The following is a 26,443-nucleotide window of genomic DNA, read 5'->3' on the forward strand; positions in this document are numbered from 1 at the left end:
TTATCTTGAGTCTAGAATTGATACAGCTAAAATGAGCAAGCAGAGGATAATATAGACAGCTATATCTACTGAACATTAAAGAGGTAACTGGGAATACCTTGGTGCAAATATTCAAGAGAATATGCAGCAATCACCACTGTCATAGAGAGAATATTAGCAGGAAAGCAATAAGTATTTCCACCAAAAGGAGGATTTGGTAATTTCCTCTTTATACAAGGAATAAGGAACATATAAAAATTAAATGCATTTTAGTATTTATACTCTCTTGATATTTGCTAGAAATAATTGTTCTTTATTATGCTTTAGAAAAAAAATATATGCACAGCTTGGTTTTGAGAACTGATACAGCAAAATTCTTTTTTTTTTAATTTTATAAATTTTATTTTATTTTTTAATTTTTACTTTATTTTACTTTACAATACTGTATTGGTTTTGCCATACATTGACATGAATCCACCGCGGGTGTATACAAGCTCCCAGGATCTCTCTAAAAATATTGTTTCACTTTTAGTTTCTGAGTCCTGATTCAATATACATGCTGAGTTTCAGCACATTTTTAGTAAATCTGGCTTTGTCTAAAGCTATTAATTGGAATTATATAGAGGCAATTATTCATACATTGTATTTACTTGTAGGGAGAACTGAATACTATTTTGAAATAAGAATAACAAATTGGAAACAAAATAACCCACAGAGCACTCTAATATCCAGTTGGCACTTCGTTAAATCTTTTCACAGTTATTTAGAATTTGTTGGATAAAACATTTGCTACATATCACTACTAATGTAACATCTTAAATAACTTCAAAAATGAGCTGGTGCATTTCTATTAAACAATCTTAATGGACAATTTAAAAAGATAATACTCCAGCACTTTATGTTGGTTTTTTCCCCTCCTTCTTCATGTTTTTCTTTATGCTGTAGATTGCTTTAAATTAAAAAAGACTACTTTTCAAAACTTGGGGAATTTCTGATAATAGGATACTTTTCAGGAAAATTTTGGTCACCCTAATATCCCACAGGCTACTGCTTAGGGAGAGCAGCTTTTGCAAGGCAGGACTTTTATCCAAAGTCCTGTAGTGAACTTCTCACTTCAAATCTCTTCATGTTTTTTTTGAAAAAAAAACTGGTGATTATTTGTTCTAAAGCAGTGCAGCTAAAATTTATTCTATTTACAATATCTAGCAATATAAAGAAAGGTGGAAAAATAAATGAAACAAATCTCTTTCAGTTTTTAAAAAAAAAATTCTTCTGGATTTTGTATACAGGTATACTTTATTGGATTTTGTATACATGTGTAAAAACTGCTACATCTTATGTGTCCTCAGAGTAATTCACCAGTTTTTATATAGAACAAATGAAATTTGATTAATCTGGCTTCATCTATTTGATTTCCAGTGAGCTCAATGGTATTTTAGGGTTTTGTTGGTGTTTGTTTGCTTTTAAAATAGTGTCGACAAGGCAATGATCCTCCTGGTTACACAAAATAGAAGTACTCTGGACGAAGGGTTTAACAACGTCCTAACAACAGTATGTCTAAACTAGTTACACACATTTCCCGAGCAGAAGTAAACTGGATGATATAAGGAATCCCACAAACTTGTCAGAGAGACCCAGTCCTGCTTGCCTAGAAAAGAAATATGAGATCCTTACTGTGAATTAAACAGAGGGCCCTGTCCTGTCACTATGGAAGAAAAAGACCAAGAAGATCTTCAAATAAGCTTGCAATTAATTGAAAGAGGTAAGACTGGTTGGCCAACTTGGAGATGAGTCGGTGTGCTGGTGTGGAAACAGGGTTCTCTGTAGGGGTACGGGAATAGGAGTAGGAATGGGGGTGTCTCGGGCCAGGGCGCTTGTCCAGGCCACAGTAGTTGTAGCTCAACCTTCCTAGACAGAATCATGCCAGCATAATTTCAGGGGATTGAAACACGAATACCTGGATTCTCTTCCCCATTGTGTAGTGTGTTCTGATTTGGATCAAATGTATTATTTTACTTTCATTCATTTCTTTGTTGCTACAATTAACCATGAAACTCACAGCAGAAACTTTACGTAGGATGCCCTTTGTGAAATACCAAACAGCCTCTCTAAACTTCCGATTTTGGGTCAGTTGGAGAATGGTTAGGCCCCAAAGTAGCTTGGCATGTGCTTAAGTCTCACAAGGTATCATAAAGAGAGTTACACATTGTCTGTGCCTCACCCCAGCTTCAAAATGCAGCTCCAATGCATGAAAAAATTTCCATTAACTTCTTGTTCTCACCCCTGAAATACAGGCACTCAGATCAAAGGTTATCTTTTGACTCCCCTAGAGTTAAGATGTGTTTAAAGCACATCTTTTTCTTTTTTTAAGCTACTAAGAGCAATATTTTCCCAGCATTTTATTTTTAAAAATCTTTACTTAATGTTTGTATATATAAAACTGCAACAGTATTCTTTGAAAATAATCAGCCTAAAAATCCTTAGATTTTACATGATAGGGAATATCTTACAGAATTATTTTTTGTTGTATTCTTTGAGTATCATCACAGTACATGTGAAGAAGAGTTGTTTTATACATGTTGAGTTGAGTAAAAGCTTTTTGGTGGTTTTTCCATTTGAGAAATATTTTGAGGAAGAAATTTGAAAACTATTCTAATGAACAGTAACAATTCAAGCTTGAATGGATGTCATGGGTAGAATTAGGAATGTGGCATAGTCTTCAACTCCATGAAGATGAAATAAACCTCACAATTTTGTCACTTTGGGTGAGATGAAAGGAAGCCTGAAATTGTAGTCTAGATTCTGGAAAAGAAAAATGGGTAGCTTATGCAAACTAACCAAGACCAAATGCTTATTGTCACAGTTTCCAGATAAATTCTATTTATATAATTTTTTTCAGTCCTACTTTACTCTGAGGTTCTATGTTCTTTGAAACCATTGGTAGTCAATGATAAATCAAAGTTCAGACTATAAAAAAACTTTTATTTCACACCAGGGAGTGAGAACTAGTTGAATATATTTTTTTAGAAAACACCACAGTGAAGAAGGGTAAATGCATGTTTAAGAACTTTGAACAAACATTTAACTTTATAACTGATGCATGGAAAGAAAATATACGTGCTAGTTACCATCTCATAAGAGGGGACCTGCTTTGAATAGTGTTTGCTGCTGCTAAGTCACTTCAGTCATGTCTGACTCTGTGCCACCCCATAGATGGCAGCCCACCAGGCTCCGCCGTCCCTGGGATTTTTCAAGCAAGAACACTGGAGTGGGCTGCCATTTCCTCCTCCAATGCATGAAAGTGAAAAGTGAAAGTGAAGTCTCTCAGTTGTGTCCTACTCTTAGCAACCCCATGGACTGCAGCCCACCAGGCTCCTCTGTCCGTGGGATTTTCCAGGCAAGAGTACTGGAGTGGGTTGCCATTGCCTTCTCCTTGAATAAAGTGTTTAGTCACATCCAAATTGGCAAATCCAAAGAACACATACCTTCCTGGAATCATTTAACACTGATGACTGTTGCTTAGTCACTAAGTCGTGTCTGACTCTTTGTGACACCACGGCCTGTAGCCAATCAGGCTCCTCTGTCCATGGGATTTCCCAGGCAAGAATACTAGAGTGGGTTGCCATTTCCTTCTCCAGAGGATCTTCCCAACCCAGGGATCGAACCCCTGTCTCCCGCATAGGCAAAAATTGGCAGGCGGATTCTTTACCACTGAGCCACCAGGGAAGCCCAATGGCTAGTATCATGTCTTTCAAGCTACCTTATACTGACATTTTCTGGACCCTTCCTACATTACTGATCTTATTGACTCTTTCTTTAAATAATAATGTTCACTAAAGCTCTTTCTTTAGCCTTCTGAAACTTTTACTTGGCCTCAGCAATCACTTAACTGGTTAAGATTCCCAAATCTATACCTCTAGCCTAGAATATGCTTCTAAACTCTAAACCCCTCCCCATATTCCAGTGTCTGCGGTCTATCTTCACTTGCAAATCTAGCAAGTTTCTCAGATTCAGTATTTCAAGTCCTTGCTTGACTTCATCACCTCATATTCAACTCCACACATTCCATCTATACTAACAGCTTTCAGAAAGTTCTTTTTTTCCTACATTATCATTACTTAACCCTTGCCTTAAACAACTCCCTAAACACACTGACCAGCTTTCCCATGTCCAGTGTGGTACTGCCTCGCCATCCTCCCTACAGCTGACAGGCTGTTTTTTTTTTTAATTAATATGCGATCTGTATCAGTCAATTTTCTGCTTTGTAAACTTCCTGCTTTCCAAAGGCAGCCTCAGTTTGGTCATAACTTCCACGTGTTATCTTTTTCACCCCCTCCATAGATATATGCTATATGCTTTCTCCAGGAGAATGAAGTTTCCTGCCAACTCTGCAATTTGGTATGACTGTATTTCTGTGTGTTCACACATACTGACCCTGGCATTCACTTGTACTTGTTCTCCAACTATCTCATCTATCTCTTACCTTCCTTCAAATCAGCTCTAGTATCAAATCTACTCAAAGATGTCTCTGTTCTGCAGCACATACTTAGTTCAGACTTTTCATCTTGTATTAAATCCTGTGTACAACAATATCCCAGTAGAGATTTTTCTCTATCTCTGTATTGGTGCTGTTATCTTTCAGAGTGAAATTATGTCTTAGTAATACTTAGTAACACTTCAGTTCAGTTCATTTCAGTCACTCAGTCATGTCCGACTCTTTGCGACCCTATGAACCACAGCACACCAGGCCTCCCTGTCCATCACCAACTCCTGGATTCCACCCAAACCCATGTCCATCGAGTCAGTGATGCCATCCAACTGTCTCATCCTCTGTCGTCCCCTTCTCCTCCTGCCCTCAATCTTTCCCAGCATCAAGGTCTTTTCAAATGAGTCAGCTCTTTGCATCAGGTGGCCAAAGCATTGGAGTTTCAGCTTCAACATCAGTCCTTCCAATGAACACCCAGGACTGATCTCCTTTAGGATGGACTGGTTGGATCTCCTTGCAGTCCAAGGGACTCTCAAGAGTCTTCTCCAACACCACAGTTCAAAAGCATCAACTCTTCGGCGCTCAGCTTTCTTTATAGTCCAACTCTCACATCCATACAGTTAACATATATAGCTTAATTTAACTCTCACAGCAAACTTATGAAGAAGTTATCCTATTATTCTGCCCCTTTTATAGATGATAAGTTGAGGGAAAGAAAAACAAAGCCCACACAATGAGTAAGTGGCAGAGGCAGAAATCAAGCACAAAACATGAGTCTCCAAAGCTCACACTCTTAACTGCTAAAGTAGCTGATGCTGTAATCTTGATACATGGTGCTTGGCACACAATACACATTCTATAAACATTGGTTATGGAATGAATGAGCTCTCAGTAGTATGTTTCACCCTATATAGACACTATAATAAAGATTTTATTCAAGTACTATGATGGGCAGAACTCAAGGGTTGAAAAGAGTCCTGAACTCATATAAATATTCATTAAATAAATTCACCAAGTTCTTGTTATAATATGCCTTGTTGTTTACATATCAGTTCAGTTCAGTCGCTCAGTCATGTCCGATTCTTTGCAACCCCATGAATCGCAGCACGCCAGGCCTCCCTGACCATCACCAACTCCCGGAGTTCACTCAAACTCACATCCATCGAGTCGGTGATGCCATCCAGCCATCTCATCCTCTGTTGTCCCCTTCTCCTCCTGCCCCCAATCCCTCCCAGCATCAAGGTCTTTTCCAATGAGTCAACTCTTCGCATGAGGTGGCCAAAGTACTGGAGTTTTACCTTTAGCATCAGTCCTTCCAATGAACACCCAGGACTGATCTTCTTTAGAATGGACTGGTTGGATCTCAAGACTAGAGAAGAAACCCAAAATAACAAAAACAAGAAAATGAAAAAAAAATTTTTTAAATAAAAAACACTGTTCTTGGACAGTCAGGTTACTGCGATCACCTACAGAATACTATTCTTCCCCAGTTAAACTGTTTCCTGACTGTTGTCTCTGATTAAAAGAGAAACAAAATCCACTACACACCCTTTCCTCTCTTTTGAATGGACTAACAGGGCCTTCACACTTCCTAATAACCTGCTCCTTCAGAAAATGAGAATGTTCCCAGGAAAGTCACTTCTTTTTTGTGCGTCTTAAATTTTTCACTTGGGAACTGAAGAAAGATTTAAGAAAGAAATATTTGCATAACACTTCAGAAGAGCTTTGGGGACAGTGGATAATGAAATAATGACTTCTAAAACACCAGCAGATTTGCAGATAAAAGTTGCTAAGAGATGCAAGATGATGAGAATTTTAGAGAAACAGTGCATTTAACAGCCATTCACAAGAGAGGTTTAATTCTAAGAAGTGCTTAAAAAAGTGCTTCGATTTAGCTCTTAAAGTCCGAGTGATTATTTTAGGACTTTAAAAAATGCCAGCTTGGGTAGAAAACAAATAAGCAAGTCGTAAACATGTCACCCTTGCTAAAAATCAAATTCTTTTTCCTAAATTTAAAATGTAATAAGATTGGTTACTTAGTATGGAAGTAAACAAAAAAAGTGCCAAAGAAAGCAGAAATAAGCATGCTTCATAACAACTCAAAATACAGTTATAGAAAGAATAACAAAATAAGAGCATAAAACATTCCATTTTCCAACTGCTTTGATATAACTTTTAAGTATCAAATAACATAGGAGGTAGTTTCTATATTAAATATAAGAAAAGAGAATATCATAATTATGTGCTGTGCTTAGTCATTCAGTCGTGTCTGACTCTTTGTGACCCAGTGAACTGTAGCCCGCCAAGCACCTCCGTCCATGGGAATTCTTCAGGCAAGAATACCGGAGTGGGTTGCCATGCCCTCCTCATAATAATTATAAAGATGGGTACAATTATTATCTTCTTTTTTTATCATGTTAGTAAGAAACTGCATTGACCTAAATTTCCCTTCCTCACAGAGTAGTTTGCTTTTTAAGACTAACAGATTTTAGAGAATGTTTTAGGAATTTAGTTATTTAGCTTGGATGAAGATATATTTACAAACTCACCTTTTCCTCAAAGAGAATGACTTTTTAGTAAACAATAGATAATTTGATAACCTTTATTCCTATTTTCTTCTCAATGTATATTGGTTACCTACAGCCATACTCAAGAAAAAGGCATTACATTTTTTTTAAGCATAACATTTCTTTTTAAAAGTAATTTAAGACTCACAATAAATAGCAAAAATACTATAGACAGTTCCCAAGTACCTTTCAGCCAACTTGTCCCAGTTACAATACCTTCCATAATGAACGGTATTATCAGAACCAGGAAATTAACATGGGAATAATAGTATTAACTCAGGTATATGCAAGGAAAAAACATTTAAGTAATAGAGAAATAGAGAGGTAAAGAAAGAGAGTCCATGTAATAGGTAAGGTAAGATAGATAATAGATAGATGTAGTTTCATTTCTTCAAGCAAATATGAAAGGAGTAATAAATGACTTCAGTTTATATGAAAATGAGATAATCTGACCTTTATTTTGCCACATAAGCCCCTTAACTTTGTACAATTTCTTATACTTATATCTAGGCACATTACTCATTATGATTATTCACTGTATCTGGCCGTAACCCAAGGACACATCCCTTCCCCTTCAACTCTTCAGAGAAAAGTCCACATCCTCATCTGTGATAACTCATAGCCAGCATTCTTGCAATAACTGGCTCAGGGTCCTCTGTCTCAATACAAACGCCTGCCTGCTCTATTTCTGACAAACCAATCATTTGGTTTTATATTTTATAGCACTCTTGCATAAAATGCACATTTTTCTTTATTACTGGAAATTTCCACTTACTTTTTTCATATTTATCAGACTTGAAATAGATTACAAACTGCAAAAATATAAGGACCATTTCTTCCAACATTTTTGAATACAGCTAAGTCACAATTTATTACAGTGAAGTCTAAAAGTACTAGTTGAATGAAAGCCTATCTTGGTCATTGAATGCAAAAGGGCAAATATAAAAGTCCATATCTGCTTAAACATTTCAAAAGCACATACGTAAACTAAAGTGGCAGTAATAATCTACTTTTTATCTTGAAAATGTTTCTCGTTGGCATATGTTTGAGAATTGAAGTGACATGGAAGAAGTGAACTTGAGGCTTAAGATCAAGATAGAAAGAAAAGCAAGATTAAAACACACATGTATCATAAAAGCAATATGGAAAGTGCACATATTTATTGGTAAAGCAACAAAACAAATAAACAAAACTCTTGGGATGCTTTTCCAAGGAACCCTGACCTACCATGTAAGAAATCTGGCTTATTGGAATGCTGCCTGGAGGGGGTCACATGTAAGTGCTTTGATTCACAGTCCAGCTGAGCCCAGCACTCCAACTCTTCTGCCAAGACATCAAACAAGTGAACAAACACATGCTGCACCTTCTAGAAGGGCTTATGCACCAGCTAAATATCCGCAAGTGACCTCTGCCAACCATGTGACAAAGAATTGCTTGCTAAGCCCTGCTCTAATTCCTGCCCACAAAACTGTAAGAATTAAACGCTTTGTATCTTAAACCACAAAAAGCATGCAGGAAACACAGATGTCCACTGTAGCATGAGATAGCAATGCAGTCCTTACATGAAGCACAAAGCATTTTAAAAACTTTTATGACTATTGCTACATTATAGCAAAAATTGGGATATGAATGTGTGTGTGCATGTAGGTGGGTGTGTGTTTAGAGAATCTGATTGGTAAGTAGGGGAGCCACACTTGATCTTCCTCCTCCCTATCAGGTTTCTCTCTGGAGCATGGCTGTCATTGCAAACAGGACTCTGTGTGTGTGTGTGTGTGTGTGTGTGTGTGTGTGTGTGTGCACGTACGTGAACACTCAGCTGTCAGGCTTTCTGTACAAGTACTTGAAAAGGGGAGATTATAATAAATGAGATGTCTTTCAGCCCTACGTCCTCTGCCTGACCCAAAAATGTCTACAGCCACATCGCTCTGAATGCACAGGATATTGTCTGATTTCAGAAGTTAATCAGGGTCTGGCCTGGTTAGGACTTGAAAAAGTAATTGATCAAATTGTTAATTAAAGTAGCACACGAGACCAGAAATTCTTAATTGAAAAATCTGACTTTCACTATATTGACTAGATGGAACATTAACTAAAGATAAAGTCTACGGATTGAACCTAGAAGAAAATCATGAAAACCAAGCTAAGGTTTATAAATGTTGACAATTATATATTGTGTGAGAGTATTTGGCTTTACATTGAGGCTATAAATGTGCAATATTGCTAAACAGAAGGGGACTGAATATATCAATGATTTTATATCTGTGTTGTATACCCATATATATATTTATGCTTATTTTAATATCCATATTTTACCTCTAATTATAAACACACACACAGAACTAGAAGTCCATTAAATCTAATTTATAACTGATGCCCTCCAGTGTGCTCCTGGGATCCTTTTTGGACTGAGGTTGTTGACTAAATCTTTTGGTTTTCCAAAGATATTATCTTTATCTTATACATATTACATTTGCCCAAATTCAGTGTCTCTTGTCATTACCTTTATAATCTTATGCCTTTCTTGTGAAGGAGTCACCATGGCATGTGGCAGTTTTTTCCTGGATGACCACATCTCTGAATTCATTTCTCAATTGCCTCAAATGATAAAATATATTTTTTCTTTTTTTTTCAAAGCATGTAAATATTCTATTATAATCAGCATAAATATTTAAAATTCTACATCAGGTTATCAGCTTACCACTTGAATCTGAATGTTACAGTTCAGAAGGGATAGTAAAGACTCTCTGTTTAATAAAATGACAAGGAAAGGACCAGAAAGGTTATATGACTTGTGAAAGCTGAAACAATTATAATATTGGAAGTCATATTCTAATTTTAATTATAAATTATTTTAAACATATAATAGTAGGAAAAGTTAAAAGTATTAGTTGCTCAGTCAGGTCCAACTCTTTGTGACCTTATGGACTGCAGCCCGCCAGGCTCCTCTCTCCATGGAATTATCCAGGCAAAAATACTGTAGTGGGTAGCCATTCCCTTCTCCAGAGGATCTTCCCAACCCAATGATCAAACCCGGGTCTCTTGCATTGCAGGCAGATTCTTTATCATTTGATTCTTTACCTATATTCCTTGGTGGATAGGTAATAATATAAAAACCAGCTATGTGCCAATTATGGGACTGTTTAACAAGTGATAAGATTTTTGTCATATTTGTTTCAGATCTCTGTCTTTAAGAAGAAAATGAAAGAGAAAGGATATCAATTTCCCAGGACTATATTCCTTTCACAATACCCTGCTGCTTGTTTCTCAGTTTGGAATTATTGCTAATTTTTATTTTTGTAGAAGGTTAATAGTGTTTACTTTTCAAAGGACTTTCATCTATCAGCACATTTGATTCTTCCCCTACACTTTAGAAATAGTTAGTACACATATTTCTCTGCATTTTATGGACAAGTAAAGCATAGAAATGTTAAATGACATGCTCAAGATATCAAGTGAATTAGAGAGCTGGATCAACCTCTGGTTGCCAACTTATATACATACTGGTGTGTCACACTGCGTTAGTCACAACTTGATAGCTCAGTATCAGAATATGAGTGTAATACAAAGAGAAACACATTTCAAAGCACAGTTAGAGCTCTAAATTTGTAAAGGCTCTAAACGTTTCAATATTTGACTATCACCAGAGTTGCAAACTCATCAGGAAAACTTTAATAAACCTTTGAGACTCTTATAAGCTACTAATTGATTTTTTACCTTTAAGTATTGCCTTCCCCATTTCCAAAGTATTTTTCACATAGCATCTTTGTTCAATCGTCCCAACCACTCTACAAGGCAGGAATCGGGTTAATAATCGTTTGGACAGTGAAAACATGAAACTGCTGAAAATTCACATGTTAATAGTTATGTAAGCCAGCAGTCCTCAGTCTTTGCTGCACAGTAAAATCATCTGGGGACCTTTCAAAATTCTCAAATCCCAATTCACATCCTATATTGAAAAATGAGAATGACTGGAAGTGGGTTACCAGTGACTTTTGAAGATCCCAGATGATTCCAGTGTGCAGTCAAATTTAGAAGCCACTGGTGTAAGCAGTGGCCACACGACAGTTGCTCCCACTCTAGTGTTTTTTCCTCTAGAGAATGGAGGTACACTCTCAGATAATTTGCTATTTTTCCTTAGGACATCAGCTACCAGCAGTGTTAAGAAACAATTTGTCCTTTCTTTTGATCTTCATTTCCATGTGTGGTTAGAAACATTCCTTTGTATAATATGCAGTCATCTGAGACACTGACCTTTAATAACCTTGATTTTATTTTTAGCTCACCTTGTCTATGACCTATGAGTTTATTCTTATTACAACAATGAACAGAAATTTCTCTCTTTTTAATTTGGATTTTAAGTATAATGAAGAAACTTTGAACACCTTCTGTACTTTGAAGATGGAAACAGAAAAGTTGTGAATGATTACTATAATCAAATTTGCCTTATCTGTAAGCTTCACCTACCAACAGAGTCTTGGAGGAGTTCAGGAGAGCAAGGTACTGTCCATTTTTATGATACAAGCTATCAACTGGGGAATAATGAGTGGACCCTCCTCTTTATTGCTTAATAAGTAGTTCTCCAAGAAACCTCAGTCCCTGTTGTCTCCCTCTCATTCTTGGATCATGAAGAGCATTTTGGGAACCATAAAACCCAGACATCATAGTCAAGAAACAGACATAATTATCACCACCATACAAACAGAAATTTTCCAGCTAGATCTCAGAAACGTGGACATGGCATGTTCCCTTAGTCTGGAACAAGATAGACTGGCTAAGAAGATCTATGCTTTAGTCCTTCATCTCCTGGAAGAACGTGGGTCCAGAAATGAGAAGGCAAGAAGTGTCAATACTGCTACTGATTATCTACTATTACTCAGGGCCTCAAGTAATAAACATGGAAGTTATGAGCCTACACTCTGCATGATGCTCTCAAGCAGCTTCCTAGACCTCTAGTGTCTGGGGAGGAAGGTCAGACATTGCACCAATATAAATACTCACTTCACTAGAAGCAATTTCAGTATAATTTGACTTCACTTTGCCATTTGACATTTCTTTTAAATTTATTTTTAACTGAAGGATAATCACGTCACAGCAGTGCATTGGTTTCTGCCAAACATCAACATGAATCAGCCATAGGTATACCTTTGTCCCCTCCCTCTTGCACCTCCCTCCCCATCCCAGCCCTCTAGGTTGTCAGAGAGCCCCAGTTTGAGTTCCCTGAATCATACAGCAAATTCCCATTGGCTCTCTGTTTTACATATGGTAATGTGTGTTTCCATGTTACTCGCTCCGTACATCCCACCCTCTCCTTCCTCCCCCTCCTTGTGTCCATAAGTCTGTTCTCTATGGCCATTGGACATCTTTTGGTGATAATATATCAACAGGCTACCTTTTTCTCATAGTGAAAATTATCATCCTTAAAACCATCACACAGCTCACTGAACTTTTTATTTCTACATAAGAAAAGTCAATCTTCAGATATAACTCATACTGAATTAATTTGCTACTTGGATTAACAGTTAAGTTATTGAAAAGTGCTTGAAATGATTTAACAATGCAGACTAATGGATCCCCTTAATTTTGACACTGTAAATCTTACAAACTTTAATCAATGTAACATTTTCATGAGTCAAATACTCTCTTAAGTAGGAGAAGATTTTAAATGACATTAATAAAAATTTTTATCTAATAAAATTGCTTGTAATGTTCTCTTTTAGAAAAGCCTACTTCTTAAAGACTAGTATACAAATGATTATACTTGAATCATAATTAAAATAAACCTAAAATAAAGTAAGTTTTCTGAATGGTAATTAATGTCTAAATCTTTTTCTACAGGGCCCATTTTGTGACTGATCTTCTGGGGTCCCGTATTAAACAGTCCTCACAAACAGTAAAGAGTTTTATTTTCTGTTTCAAGTTTCCATAGCACTGAGTAAATAAGACACATTATCTGATTTTAAAACATTATGTTAGAAGGTTGCTATACTAATTCGTGATATCAGGATTACCATCGTAATTAGTTTACAAAATAATCAATACGTTGCATTAAGATAGGGCATATATCCCTAGGCCTCAAATTCCATAGTGTGACAGAAAAGATGATTTTTTTATACAATAAATGTAATGAAGAGTAGGAAAAAAAAGATACAGTGTCATTAAAGCAAATAAATTTATGGGATCCTTGAAAGACAGAAAAAAAAAACACAATATCTAGTCTATGGAGAAATAAAGAAGTAAAAGTCCACAAGTGTAGGAGAGGTGTTTTTATTGATAAGAAAAATGTGTGGAAGTTTAAGGTCAAGAGTCAGTGGGTGAGAGTTCTCAGTTCAGTTCTCAGTCATTTCTCAGTTCATGCCCTGAGAAATTTGTCATGATTAAGTGGAGAGGAATTAAGAGAAGCAGGACATTTGACAAATACGGACACTTATGGGTACATTCATGCTAAGAAAGCAAATAGTAATGACATTACCTCCCGGTTATAGCACAAATGCAGGAGCAAGACCAGAGATTCTGTACAATTCTCCAGTAATTCCTGATCCTTGAAAGGGCTGAGATCTCTCCCACAAGGGGTCAAGTCCTGCCTTTCAGACTTAAGTAAATGTAATAGGAAGATAAATAGGCATTCTCAAATATAAGTTTGAGCAGACAACCCCAAATTCTCAATTTTGGAAGAAAACCAAACTAAAAAGATAATCATAGCAGAACTAATATTCAATGGAACAAACAGAGTTAACAGAGACTTGAGACAAAATATAGATGTGCTACAAATGTTCAGAGATATACAACAAGATATTCTACCCCCCTAATAAAGGATCTGCACAGACAAGTTTTCAGAATTAAAATGTTCATTTTTTAAAGCTCAACCAATGGAGTAAAGAGTGGAATGGACAATTCTGAAGAGAAAATAAATCAAGTAGATGATTATATTTAGGCATTTCCTAAGAATATCAGGCAAAAAGTGAAGGAAACAGGTCATAAGTTAAGGAACACGGAAGCTATATCCAGAAGTCCAACAATCTATTTGAAATTTGGGAAGAGGAAGTAGGGAGCATAGGGGAGGGGCTGCCTACAAGAAATGAGAAGGAAATACATATTCCAAGTCCTTTGCTTTTCCCTTTTAGTCCATTAGAAACATTTTCTCCATGTTGACAGCTTCAGCACAGTCTGAAAGGATCAAATAATATTTATTTATATTCCTGATTTTTTTTATTTCCAAATATTTATTCTTTTTTTTAATTTTAAAATCTTTAATTCTTACATGCATTCCCAAACATGAACCCCCCTCCCACCTCCCTCCCCAAAACATCTCTCTGGGTCATCCCCATGCACCAGCCCCAAGCATGCTGCATCCTGCGTCAGACATAGACTGGCGATTCCTGATTTTGAAATAGTCTTGTAAAATGCTATTCTGAAGACAGTGGTAACACAGATAGTTAATTAAATCTCAACATTTGCACGTGTCTTCACCCAACACTGTTCTTCTGGTCTCAAGAACTCAGATATACAAGAGTATGCTCACCTTAGTCAACATAGGGATTTCCATAAATTTTCTCCAAATGTAATCGCAAACTTAAAATTCCAGATGAATCAAATTTTCATGGAATGAATACACTGAGATTCCACCAATCAAACATAACCAATGTGCTGAACCCTCTCATGTGCTCAATATAGAAAGTTTGCAAGCTATAAGGAATTAAGGCTTTCATATCTTAAATTCTTCTTTCTCCATCATACAGTCTCAAATCTTCATCACATTAACAAATTAGTTCCCCACCCCCCGACCATAGTAGACATGGAACTTCATGACTTTTAAACATGTTTTAAATATGTGTAAATATTGACCACCTGATTTTTTCATTTTCCCTATGTTAATGATAAGTAATTTATAGTGCTTTCTCTGGAGAAGGCAATGGCAACCCACTCCAGTACTCTTGCCTGGAAAATCCCATGGACGAAGGAGCCTGGTAGGCTACAGTCCACGGGGTCACTAAGAGTCGACTGAGTGACTTCACTTTCACTTTCATTTTCATGCATTGGAGAAGGAAATGGCAACCCACTCCAATGTTCTTGCCTGGAGAATCCCAGGGACAGGGGAGCCTGGTGGGCTGTCATCTATGGGATCGCACAGAGTCAGACACGACTGAAGCGACTTAGCAGCAGCAGCAGCAGCAGCAGCAGCAGCAGCGCTTACTCTCTTTACCAAAATTATGTCTACTATTTTATGAATTCTACTATAAATTCTTCATATGGCAGAGGAGACCCATTCCTGCATTTGTGTTTGTTTGGACTGAAAATGCAATTTTTAATAGGTGTACTAATGTTTACAGCAGAATTAAGATTTATTAGAACCACTCCACAGAGCAATATTGTAGAGAATTTATGAACTGTAAAACTGCTCTAAAGGTCACTTGAGATGCAAAAGTTTAATTTGGAGTATCATGTTATGGTACAGAGCTACTATACTCAATGCTTGTTAAAATAAATGGTTTAAAGATAGTTGCTTCAGTCTGCAGACTTTGTGAACTTCAACAAAAATAATTTCATATTACCTAATATTTTACATAGGTTTGGTTTCTTTAAGGTTTGTTCACAAATCCACAACTTATCTCATGTGTAAATTAGTGAAGAAAATCAATATAAATTTGATCTTGCTTCTGGAGTTCACTGTTGTTTTATACAGCACACTATTACTTATACAACTTTCAACATTTACTATCATTACTCATTTTTATTTGGATACAAAGATTTGTACAAATGAATAAGTTCTCAAGAGCTAGAACAAAAATGAACAAGACAAGTATTTGTAACAGGAGCATTTGAGAAGGCATTAGTAAGCCAGATTGTGGATTATAAAAGTGTCTTAATTGGTAATATTATATTTGTATACGTGCAGGCATATGTAAAATTATAAAACAACAGAAGCAAGTAAAATGTAAAGAAAATTATCTATGTTAGAGACTTATAATTCTTTAGTATGCTAAATACTATACAATGAAGCATAATAAAATGGAAAGAAAATATAATCAATGGCAAGCCTCTTTGAACTTTTCTCTATAGCAGATTATATTAATGACAAAAATAGTTTAAAATTATTTTTCTATGATTTGATTATACATCAAAGGTATATTTATTAAAGATCCAAAATGTAGAATCAGAATATCTAATATATGTGAGATTTCTAGATATTGCAATAACAAACTAAAGCTCTGTTACAGCATTTACTCTGTATATCTTAGACTGTAAAAAACTGAACTCATCTCTTGATCAAATTAAACTTTAAAAAGCTGTAATATAATTACATTTAAACCAAAGAACTATCATGAAATCAGATGATTCAGTTCTCCCTTTTGAAATTAAAAAGGTGAGGATGATGTCTCCAAAATAGCTAGGACTGCATTATTTTTCCCACCATGAAAAAAGTGTAGCTGAAACATTTTGCATATCTACAATTTACTGAATATTTTGCTAAACAATACTTTAAAATATTTTTTTCTTTAACAAGCCTATGCAGAGATACTATTATTAGTAGTATTTTCAGGATGGGAAACCTACAGCTCGGAGAGCTTAAATAATATACCTCAGATCACACACACATATAATGGAGCTAACTCTTGCGCCAGTGGTTCAAGTCTATTTTTTTATAAGTACATTATACCCTATTGTGCTGTATTTATGCTAAGGTCTATTAGACAGGACAGAAGAAAACACTCAGGAAAATAATTGGAGGTTATTGTAGAAATTATAACTGTTTCAGTTTGGAAGACTGCATGTTTAAATATTCAGACTATGTCTCTACCTCAGTTCAGTTCAGTCGTTGGCCATGTCCGACTCTTTGCGACCCCATGAACTGCAGCACGCCAGGCCTCCCTGTCCATCACCAACTCCCAGAGTTTACCCAAACTCATGTCCATTGATTCGGTGATGCTATCCAGCCATCTCATCCTCTGTCATCCCCTTCTCCTCCTGCCCTCAATCTTTCCCAGCATCAGGGTCTTTCCAAATGAGTCAGCCATTCGCATCAGGTGGCTCCACTTCAAGAGGTAGGTAATGTATGAAAAAAGTGACTTCAGTACTCAGACTCCTCTTCTAACACAGTCCAATGTACACAATCTCTTCAGCTGTTTTCAATCTTACCATCTATCTTTTTTGGCTTCATGTACAGGGTCATGTTTTTCCAGCAGATCTAATCAACCCAACAACACCCATCTCTCTGGATTGAGAAACTGGGAATAAAATGGTTTTTGTCTTGGCTAATAGTGCCATGACTCAGACCACAAACCCATCAGGATCACACACTGCCTTCAGAATTAGCTCAGTGGGCTCAATAACACATGAGTATCAGTCTGTCCACACCCATAATCCCAAGTTACCACTCTCTTTCAGATATGACCCTATCCAATAACACTTTTACTGATCTCTCGTATATATTCTGTGCTCCTTCTGAGTCATAAAATTTTATAAAATTTCTAAGGCTTATACATTATTTACAGATATTTGAAAGTGGTAAGATTTTTTTATATCCTCTTTGTATGCTCATTGTCACTAACTGTACTACACAGCGTTGTGTGATAACAGGAATGCATGTATATAGGGCACCTTTATAAGGCTGATTAAATTTATCTGACAGAGATCATCTCAATAATTTAAATGATGAGCTTTGAAGAACTCTAGACAGAGGTCAGAACTATTAGCAATTAGTAATTCATTATGATTCAAGGAAATAAATTTATCCCAAATATTCAAAATCAAAGTACAGTTTAGAGGCTGTAGGATAAAAATCAGAACCACACAGAAAAACTCTCAGTCATGACTAGAGAGCTCTTGATCTACTACTAAATGAAATTTTTCCATCGTTCTGACAGGCAGGTTTCTAGAATATGCTACTTGTATTGGCTTCCCTGGTGGCTCAGACAGTAAAGAATCTACCTGCAATGCAGGAGACCTAGGTTCAATCCCTGGGTCAGCAAGATCCCTCGGAGAAGGGAATTGCTAACCACTCCAATATTCTTGCCTGGAGAATTCCATGCACAGAGGAGCCACAAAGAGCTGGACACAACTGAATGACTAACACACTTGCCTTGCTCTGATTGCAGTTATATATAATTAGTAATGTGTATATAACTTTACTTATGACTTACTATAAGCACATATATGATGATGCTGCTGCTGCTGCTGCTAAGTTGCTTCAGTTGTGTCTGACTCTGTGTGACCCCATAGACGGCAGCCCACCAGGCTCCTCCATCCATGGGATTTTCCGGGCAAGAGTACTGGAGTAGGTTGCTGTTTTCTTCTCTGATGCATGAAAGTGAAAAGTGAAAGTGAAGTCACTCAGTCATGTCCAACTCTTAGTGACCCCACTATACTTACTCTCTAACTATGAATACATCTTTTTCAACTAGTCCTTGAGTTATATTTTTAAAGTTTGGATAAAATGTAACTTTGAAATATATTACAGTGAGGTACCAAATCTATGGAAACTAATCAATGATTTTGATATGCAATCTAAGCTATCGAGGTAGGCAGAAACATACTAATAGATTGGGAAATTTCCAGAGATATTAACTTGAGAGGACCACTGTGCTAAGCAATAAATTATATTTGTTTTAATTAAGTCCAGAGACAGAATGTGCCTAAAGACACACACGGCATCAGTGCTCTAGTGCTGCTGGCAGCCCTTAGGATAATGACCACTAGAATCATTTCAAGTAAATGGTAATCTCTGTCTATATCTTTCTGTCCATCTCTATTGATAAGATATAGATACAAATGTCATTTATAAACACATTTCTCACCATAATCTCATGTTTCCTTTTAACACATAACTAAGGGTAATTATTTACATTTGTTTTATAGCCTCTCTTCAGCTATAACTGTGACTGAGTACATGGGAATAAAGTACATTGAGCTGAAACCAAAACAATCCAAGGGAAGATACTGTTTTACAGATTATCCCATGCAGAAGAAAATCTTCATTTGTCATGTAATTGCAGAAATAGTTTAATAGGTTTAAGGATAACGATACTAAAAGTATGTCTGTTTTTCAAGAACTATGGGAAAGATAAAAGTAATGTTTATTGATTGGAAAAAGGTAGAACAATTATTAATAACTTTTATTTTTTTTTATTTTTTTTTCCTTTCTTTTTTTTTTAATTTTTTTTTTTAATTTTTTAAATTTTAAAATCTTTAATTCTTACATGCATTCCCAAACATGAACCCCCTCCCACCTCCCCTCCCCATAACATCTTTCTGGGTCATCCCCATGCACCAGCCCCAAGCATATTAATAACATTTAAAATTTCATATATAGTACTGCAATGCTCCTGAGAAAGGGGTGTGAGTATCTAGAAACTTCTTAAACAACCATTCCCTGAGTGCTTATATTTGTACTCTGTATAAGAGAGAAATGAACTTATCATAATTATGCCACTGATAGTTCATGTTTTTTGTAAATATACTTAAACCATGCATATATATGCTCTGCATTTTATTTTTGTTATTTCATTTAATCCACGTATGCCTTCACAAGTAGAAATCACTACACTTGTTTTACAAATCAGAAAACAGAGGTTTCATTTTTCTCTTTCTCAGTAAGTGAAAGAGCTGAGTTTTGAATCTAAGTGTGTCTGGCTCCAACATTGTATTCTCTGCATGAATTTCTGTTGTCTCATATTAGAATGCCTTCTGAGGATACAATCAGTACTGAAAACGTCCTACTGGCTAGCACAGAGAACTACAGTCAATATCCTATGATAAACCATAACAGAAAAGAATATTAAATAAGACGATGCACATATGTGCATAACTGAATCACTTTGCTGTATAGCAGTAATTAACACAACACTGTAAATCAAGTATATGTTAATTAAAAAAGAATTCTCAACAGTATAATTAGATTCTAGAAAATGATGGAGTCAAGCTTTAAATCCCTAGAGCAATATATTTTAAATCTAGAATCCCATACCATCCATATTATCATGTAAATGTGATGATAGAGTAGAATTTATTTTCAAAAATCCTAGGGCTAAAATACATATAACTTCTATGTTATTTGTGGCAAATATTCAGAATGATTAAAACTAACAGAAAACGATACTTGAAGACTAAAATAACATATATGTTTTACATTGGGCAGAGGATATAGGAGGTAGGTCTCTAGGAAATAAAAAATTTATGGATAGATTTACAATGGGCTTCCCTGGTAGCTCAGCTGGTAAAGAATCCACCTGCAATGCAAGAGACCCCGGTTTAATTCCTGGGTTGGGAAGATCTTCTGAAGAAGATATAGGCTCCCACCCCAGTATTCTTGAGCTTCCCTGGTGGCTCAGCTCGTAAAGAATCTGCCTGTAATGTGGGAGACCTGTGTTTGATCCCTAGGTTGGGAAGATCCTCTAGAGGAGGGCATGACAACCCACTCCAGTATTCTTGCCTGGAGCAACCCATGGACAAAGGAGCCTGGTGGGCTACTCCATGGGGTCACAAAGAGTTGGATACAACTGAGCGACTAAGCATACACACACATTTATGATATGAAAAAAAATTTAGATTAGTTTAATGTGAAAGTGGTTTTGTGATGAATGGTGAGAAATGCATTAACAACCAAGCCTATAAAATAATATTAAAAATGCAGTAGCTTTCAAGGAAAAAATAAAATATAAAGTCAAATGTGGTCTATAAAGATAGCCAAAATTTACAGGTCATATTAATGTAAGCACTAACTCTTAACCAAAAATATATAATTTAATAATATTGAGGTACGGGAAAAGGTTGCAAAACAATATTTAAAAGGGATAAATTCTCAAAAAATGTTAACAGATGATGATGTTGAAATTGATAAGTAGTATTATAAGGATGATCCCCCGGATCATAGAAAGAGCAAGGGAATTCCAGGAAAACATGTATTTCTGCTTCATTGACTATACTAAAGTCTTTGAATGTGTGGATCACAACAAACTGTGGAAAATTCTTAAAAAGATGGGAATACCAAACCACTGTATCTGTCTCCTGAGAAACGGAGATGCAAATCAAGATGCAATAGTTAGAACCAGAGATGGAACAACAGACTGGTTCAAAATTGGGAAAGGAGTACAACAAGGTTGTATATTGTCACCCTGTTATTTAACTTACAAGTAAAGTACATCATACAAAATGCCGGGCTGGATGAATCACAAGCTGGAATTAAGATTGCTGGGAAAAATATCAACATCCACAGCTATGTAGATGATACCACTCTAATGGCAGAAAGTGAAGAGGAACTAAAGAGCCTCTTCATGAGGGTGAAAGAGGAGAGTGAAAAACCAGGCTTAAAACAATATTCAAAAAACTAAGATCATGGCATCTGGTCCCCTCACTTCATGGCAAACAGATGGGGAGAAAGGGTAAACAGTGACAGATTTCATTTTCCTGGACTTCAAAATCACTACAGATGGTGACTGCAGCCATGAAATTAAGATGCTTGCTCTTTGCAAGAAAACATGAAAGTGAGTGGTGTCTGACTCTTTTCAATCCATGGACTGTAGCCCACCAAGGCTCCTCCGTCCATGGAATTCTCCAGGCAAGAGTACTGGATTGGGTTGCCATTTCCTTTTCTAGGGCAATTTTCCCAGTCAAGGGATTGAACCTGGGTCTCCTGCATTGCAGGCAGATTCTTTACCACTTGAGCCACCAGCAAAGCCCTAAGCTATGACAAACCTAAACAGTGTATTAAAAAAGCAGAGAAATTACTTTGCTGACAAAAGTCTCTATAGTCAAAGCTATGGTTTTTCCAGTAGTCATGTACGGATATAAGAGTCGAGCCATAAAGAAAGCTGAGCAATAAAGAATTGGTGCTTTCCAATTGTAGTGCTGGAGAAGACTTTTGAGAATCCCTTGGACAGCAAAGAGATCAAACCATTCAATCCTAAAGGACATGAACCCTGAATATTAATTGAAAGGATTGTTGTTGAAGCTGAAGCTCCAATATGCGGCCACCTGATGCAAACAGCTAACTCATTGGAAAAGACCCAGATGCTGGGAAAGATTGATGACAGAGGATGAGATGGTTGGATGGCATCACTGACTCAATGGACATGAGTTTGAGAGAACTCTGGGAGATAGTGAAGTACAGGGAAGCCTGGCATGCTTCAGTCCATGGGGCTGCAGGATTTGGACACAGCTTAGCGACTGAACAACAACAACACTATAAGGATATGATTAGAAATAATTAGTTGCCATGACTTCAATTCAAAACTATTTACTTAAAAAATGTAAGATTTACTGTACAATATCTCAGAATGGTGGGTGGTTTTGCAAAAAGGAAATCAATTTTGATTCATTCTTTCATTTATAGGGGAGCCAACACATTTTGTTTTTCTTCTTGAATCACCACTCAATGATAGAGTTAACTTTCACAAAAAATCATTTCAAGAAATTTTTCATCTGGTCAATTCTTTACTAATAATGATAGAACATGTGGTCATAAACCAGATGCACTAGTTCATACTTGGCCAAAATACTTTCCTCTATCATGTAGGTCCTAGTTATCAAGGACATAAAAATAAACTCCTGTTACAGTCTAACAATTACATCCTCCTAACTCATCTCTATTCTCAATAATTGAAGACACTTTCAGGATGACAACAGGAAAACAACAGATCCCACTGACAGGACTAACGGACAGATCCTTTCCAAAAAATATTTGGCTAATGAATATAACTGTGATATAATTTCACCTAATTATGATGATTTAGACATGATGTGTATGAGAACCACTGACTTGAGCAAAGCATTAATTTAGCAAAATCTGAAATGTATTTTGATAGGAATAAGCTTTATATTTAAATACACCTAATCAGAGAGCAAATTGTTCTCAAATTATCATTTGGCATGTTTCGCCAATAATTTTTTCCTAATTCGAACGATCAGAATTTGAAGGTAGGTGATGTAAGAATTATACTGCCTGGAGTATTTTTAAGGACTGATATAATTTAATTTTCATTTTCTATTTAAATAAGTGGTACTAAGAAGAGTTCATATATGTTTTATTCTTTTCCTGTATTATTTACCACCATTTCATTGAAAAACAATGCATTCAAAAAGTGAAGTGCTACACTAATTTCCTTTTACCCTTTCTTTTGGAGCCAAATTTTAAAGAAAAATTTGGGTTTATATCTTTATTTTTATTTAAAGATTCTTATGCTGTATTTTTTCATTCTACAGAGCATAAAAATCTCCTTTGGGAAGCTCTTCAAGTAGTAAAAATCTGTTTACTTTATGAAAGTTAAGAACACAGGTCTACATGATTCTATTGAAATGGAGAGGTGCAGGTCAAGCAACTAGAAAGACAACAGAATTGCCAATTAATGTATTCTTCACTTAATTGTTTTATAACAATGAAATGGTTTTAGATTGCTTTATGCATTGTTTAGAGCTTTTCTCCCTTCAAAGAGATGACCTATACTGTCAATGACAATAAATTGTTACAATCAATATATTTGGAATAGTTATATGGCTTTATTTACTAAAGAGCACCAGTGAATTGTGTAGAGAAGCACATTTTCCCATTCCTTCTTAGGTTTCCTGGCTAGGTCTTAAAATTAAACTGATAAAGACAGATTAATAGGAGAAAAAGATACAAATTTTATTATTTTTGTACATGTTATGGGTACCTTCACAAGAGCATGAAATTGCAAAGACGAGACCAGAGCAGGAAACTTTTATAATTTATAAACAAACAAACAAAATATACATTGTGAAGAATTGACAGAATTCTGAGCTGCAGGGTTAAATGTAAAGAAGTAATTAGAAAAATATGGACTGATTTAACAAGGTTTGTACTGATTTCTTGACCCCCAAATTCCCTATCTCTGGTGACAAAAATGAATTCCTTCCTTCCGGTACATTGAGGATGTTCTTCATATGGATGATTTATCTCCTATTTTCCAGGAAGAGAGCAAGGTGAAGGGAGGTCAGAGTGACCTTCTTAATTCTACCATTTTCTCAAATTCCTTTAGTTTAAGATTTGCAGTATGGCAAGGTGCCATATTTTGGGGTACAGTGCCCTGAGCTCCATCACACATAACAAATGTGAAACTGTGTATCTAAAGAAATAAGCATCATATATATATAGAATATGGGCCATTGTATATGTACATATATTATAAGAATCTATTTTATAGGTTTTACAGATTTTATAATGTCTCTTGCTAAAACATTGAGAACAACTGTGTAAGAGGGAAAGGTAGAAAGTGACTTCAGAAAACTATTATTTGGAGCTCTTGTGTGCAATTTGAAATCTCCTATTGTTCACTGTTGAACATGCAAAATGTGGCAGGTCTGAACTAAGATGGAGTCTAACTCTAAAAAAAACACACACACCAGAATTCAAAGATATGATATGAAAAATTAAATATCTCATTAATATTTATGAAAGTTGATTACATGTTGAGATATTTTACGTGCTTTTTGAGTTAAATAAAATATTAAAAGTAATTTCACCTCTTTGGCTTTCTTTTTAATGTAGCTATCTGTGGCTCAGTTGGTAAAGAATCTGCCTGCAATGCAGGAGATCTGGGTTTGATCCCTGGGTTGGGAAGATCCTCTGGAGAAAAGGAAGGCTACCCACTCCAGTATACTGGCCTAGAGAATTCCACGGACTGTAGAGTCCATGGGGTCACAAAGAGTTGGATATGATGAGCAACTTTCACTTCATGTCACCTGAAAACTTTAAATTGCATATATGGCTTGCATAATATTTCCATTGGACAATTCTGATTTATTCAGAAGTTATTAGACTCCTACATATATTTAAAATGCATAGCCAACAGAATGGACTGGATATAGATGGATAATATGTTCAAAGTATGCAGTCAGGGATGACTACGGCTTTTTTGTCTGAGAACCCTGGAGGCTGAGTTCACATTTTTAAAATCAAGATGGGAAAAGTAGAAAGAGCAAGTCTGAAGAGAAAGATAATAAACTGTTGGTTATCTGAAGCACAAAACACCATGAATAGAAAATCTGAAAAGACAAAATGGTATATTATGCTTACTTCTAATTCCTTTCAAAGCTGCCAGTTAGAGAAAGGCAAGTTGAATGTTCTTAATTTTCACCAGTCTGGGTACAAATGAGACCATAATAACACATTATTTTTCTTGGCCCCTACTCTTATGACTGAGAAATGTCTCAGCCCTCGAAGTTGTAGCCAATTATTTTTGGCTGCTCACGCTTCTCTGTAAAGATGGTATGCTACTCCAATCAAGTAACAGTGCTATCTGGCTGTTTTGAGCCAGACACTCAAGGTCCAGGGCATCACAAGACAATGGCGCAGCAGTGAGACAATGAAGCAACAACAGTGCAGCTGTTGTTGAGTGCAGTCTGAGTGTCACACTGGCTCTTATAAAGCTGTTTGGTAAGATATGGTCCCAATCCACTCTTTACTGGAGCTTAAAATAAGTATACTAGAATAGGCAGGCAAAAATCTATTATTTGTTGATATGAAACAATCTATCATATAGATCAAACAAACATATCTATCATTATTCCTGATATTTACTTTACTCAGGTCCGCAAGTATCCCTGAACAGAATGCTGTTTTTCAATCCTACCCCACCCCCATGTAAGTACACATCACTTGGGTGGCTGACCACTAGCACAGCAAACAGCGAGGCTTAACTGCTAATATAAACTTCAACGAAAACACTTTGCTATAATTGGTTGAAAGAATTTTTTGCTAGTTCTTTATCCTCAGCTATAGGACATTTTGGATTCCACAATGGTCTTCCCTCCTTTATTGTTCTGTGCTCCAACTGCACAGAAGATAATGATACATCGGGAAAAAATGAATTTTTAAGGCTGAGAATTTGGGAAGCTATTTTGAATGCCTCAGACAACAAATCAAATAAACAAATACGCTCTTTTGGGAAATGAAGTATTTCCTGCCATGTCAGTAAACAAGGAAGTCAGACATCACCAATTCCAGCACTCCAGGACACTCAGAAAGGAGAATACCTGCAAGATCATGCTGTGACTCCCTATGGTGAGGCTTCAGGAACTCAGGATGTGAAAATACAGGACACTGGCCCCAGATAGCCGAGATGCATATAAACGGACTGATTTCAGTGAGCCCAGACTCTTGTGTCTTCCCATACATAGAAAAATGCCAACTTCTTTAACTTGGAACATCTGGTTTCCTTTAATTAACAGCAATCTCTTGATGTTTAGCCTACCTGCCCTTTGTTGTAAAACTTCTATGTAACCTGGCTCCTCCCTTTGCATCCTCAGAGGAGTTCTCTCAGGATTATTTGAGAAGCTGCCTCCTAGGCTTGAAGTCCTAAAAATTCCTACCAAATAAAATATAAATCTCCACTTTCAGGTTGTGACTATTTTTAAGTCATACTTTCCATAAAAACATAACTTTCTATTTGAGTTTTTATAT

The 26,443-nt window shown here is 36.1% G+C and overlaps 1 long non-coding RNA gene across 1 annotated transcript in view; it reads right to left on the reverse strand.

Annotated features, from left to right (window-relative positions):
• Positions 1-26,443, reverse strand: part of LOC132658698 (uncharacterized) — a 727,669-nt gene that overhangs the window by 197,165 nt on the left and 504,061 nt on the right. Inside the window, exon 12 of the long non-coding RNA XR_009598629.1 lies at positions 5,764-5,834. This is a non-coding gene — a long non-coding RNA (uncharacterized LOC132658698). The remainder of the gene's footprint in view (positions 1-5,763; positions 5,835-26,443) is intronic.

This window comes from Ovis aries, chromosome 26, assembly GCF_016772045.2.
Source record: "Ovis aries strain OAR_USU_Benz2616 breed Rambouillet chromosome 26, ARS-UI_Ramb_v3.0, whole genome shotgun sequence".
Classification (NCBI taxonomy): domain Eukaryota; kingdom Metazoa; phylum Chordata; class Mammalia; order Artiodactyla; family Bovidae; genus Ovis; species Ovis aries.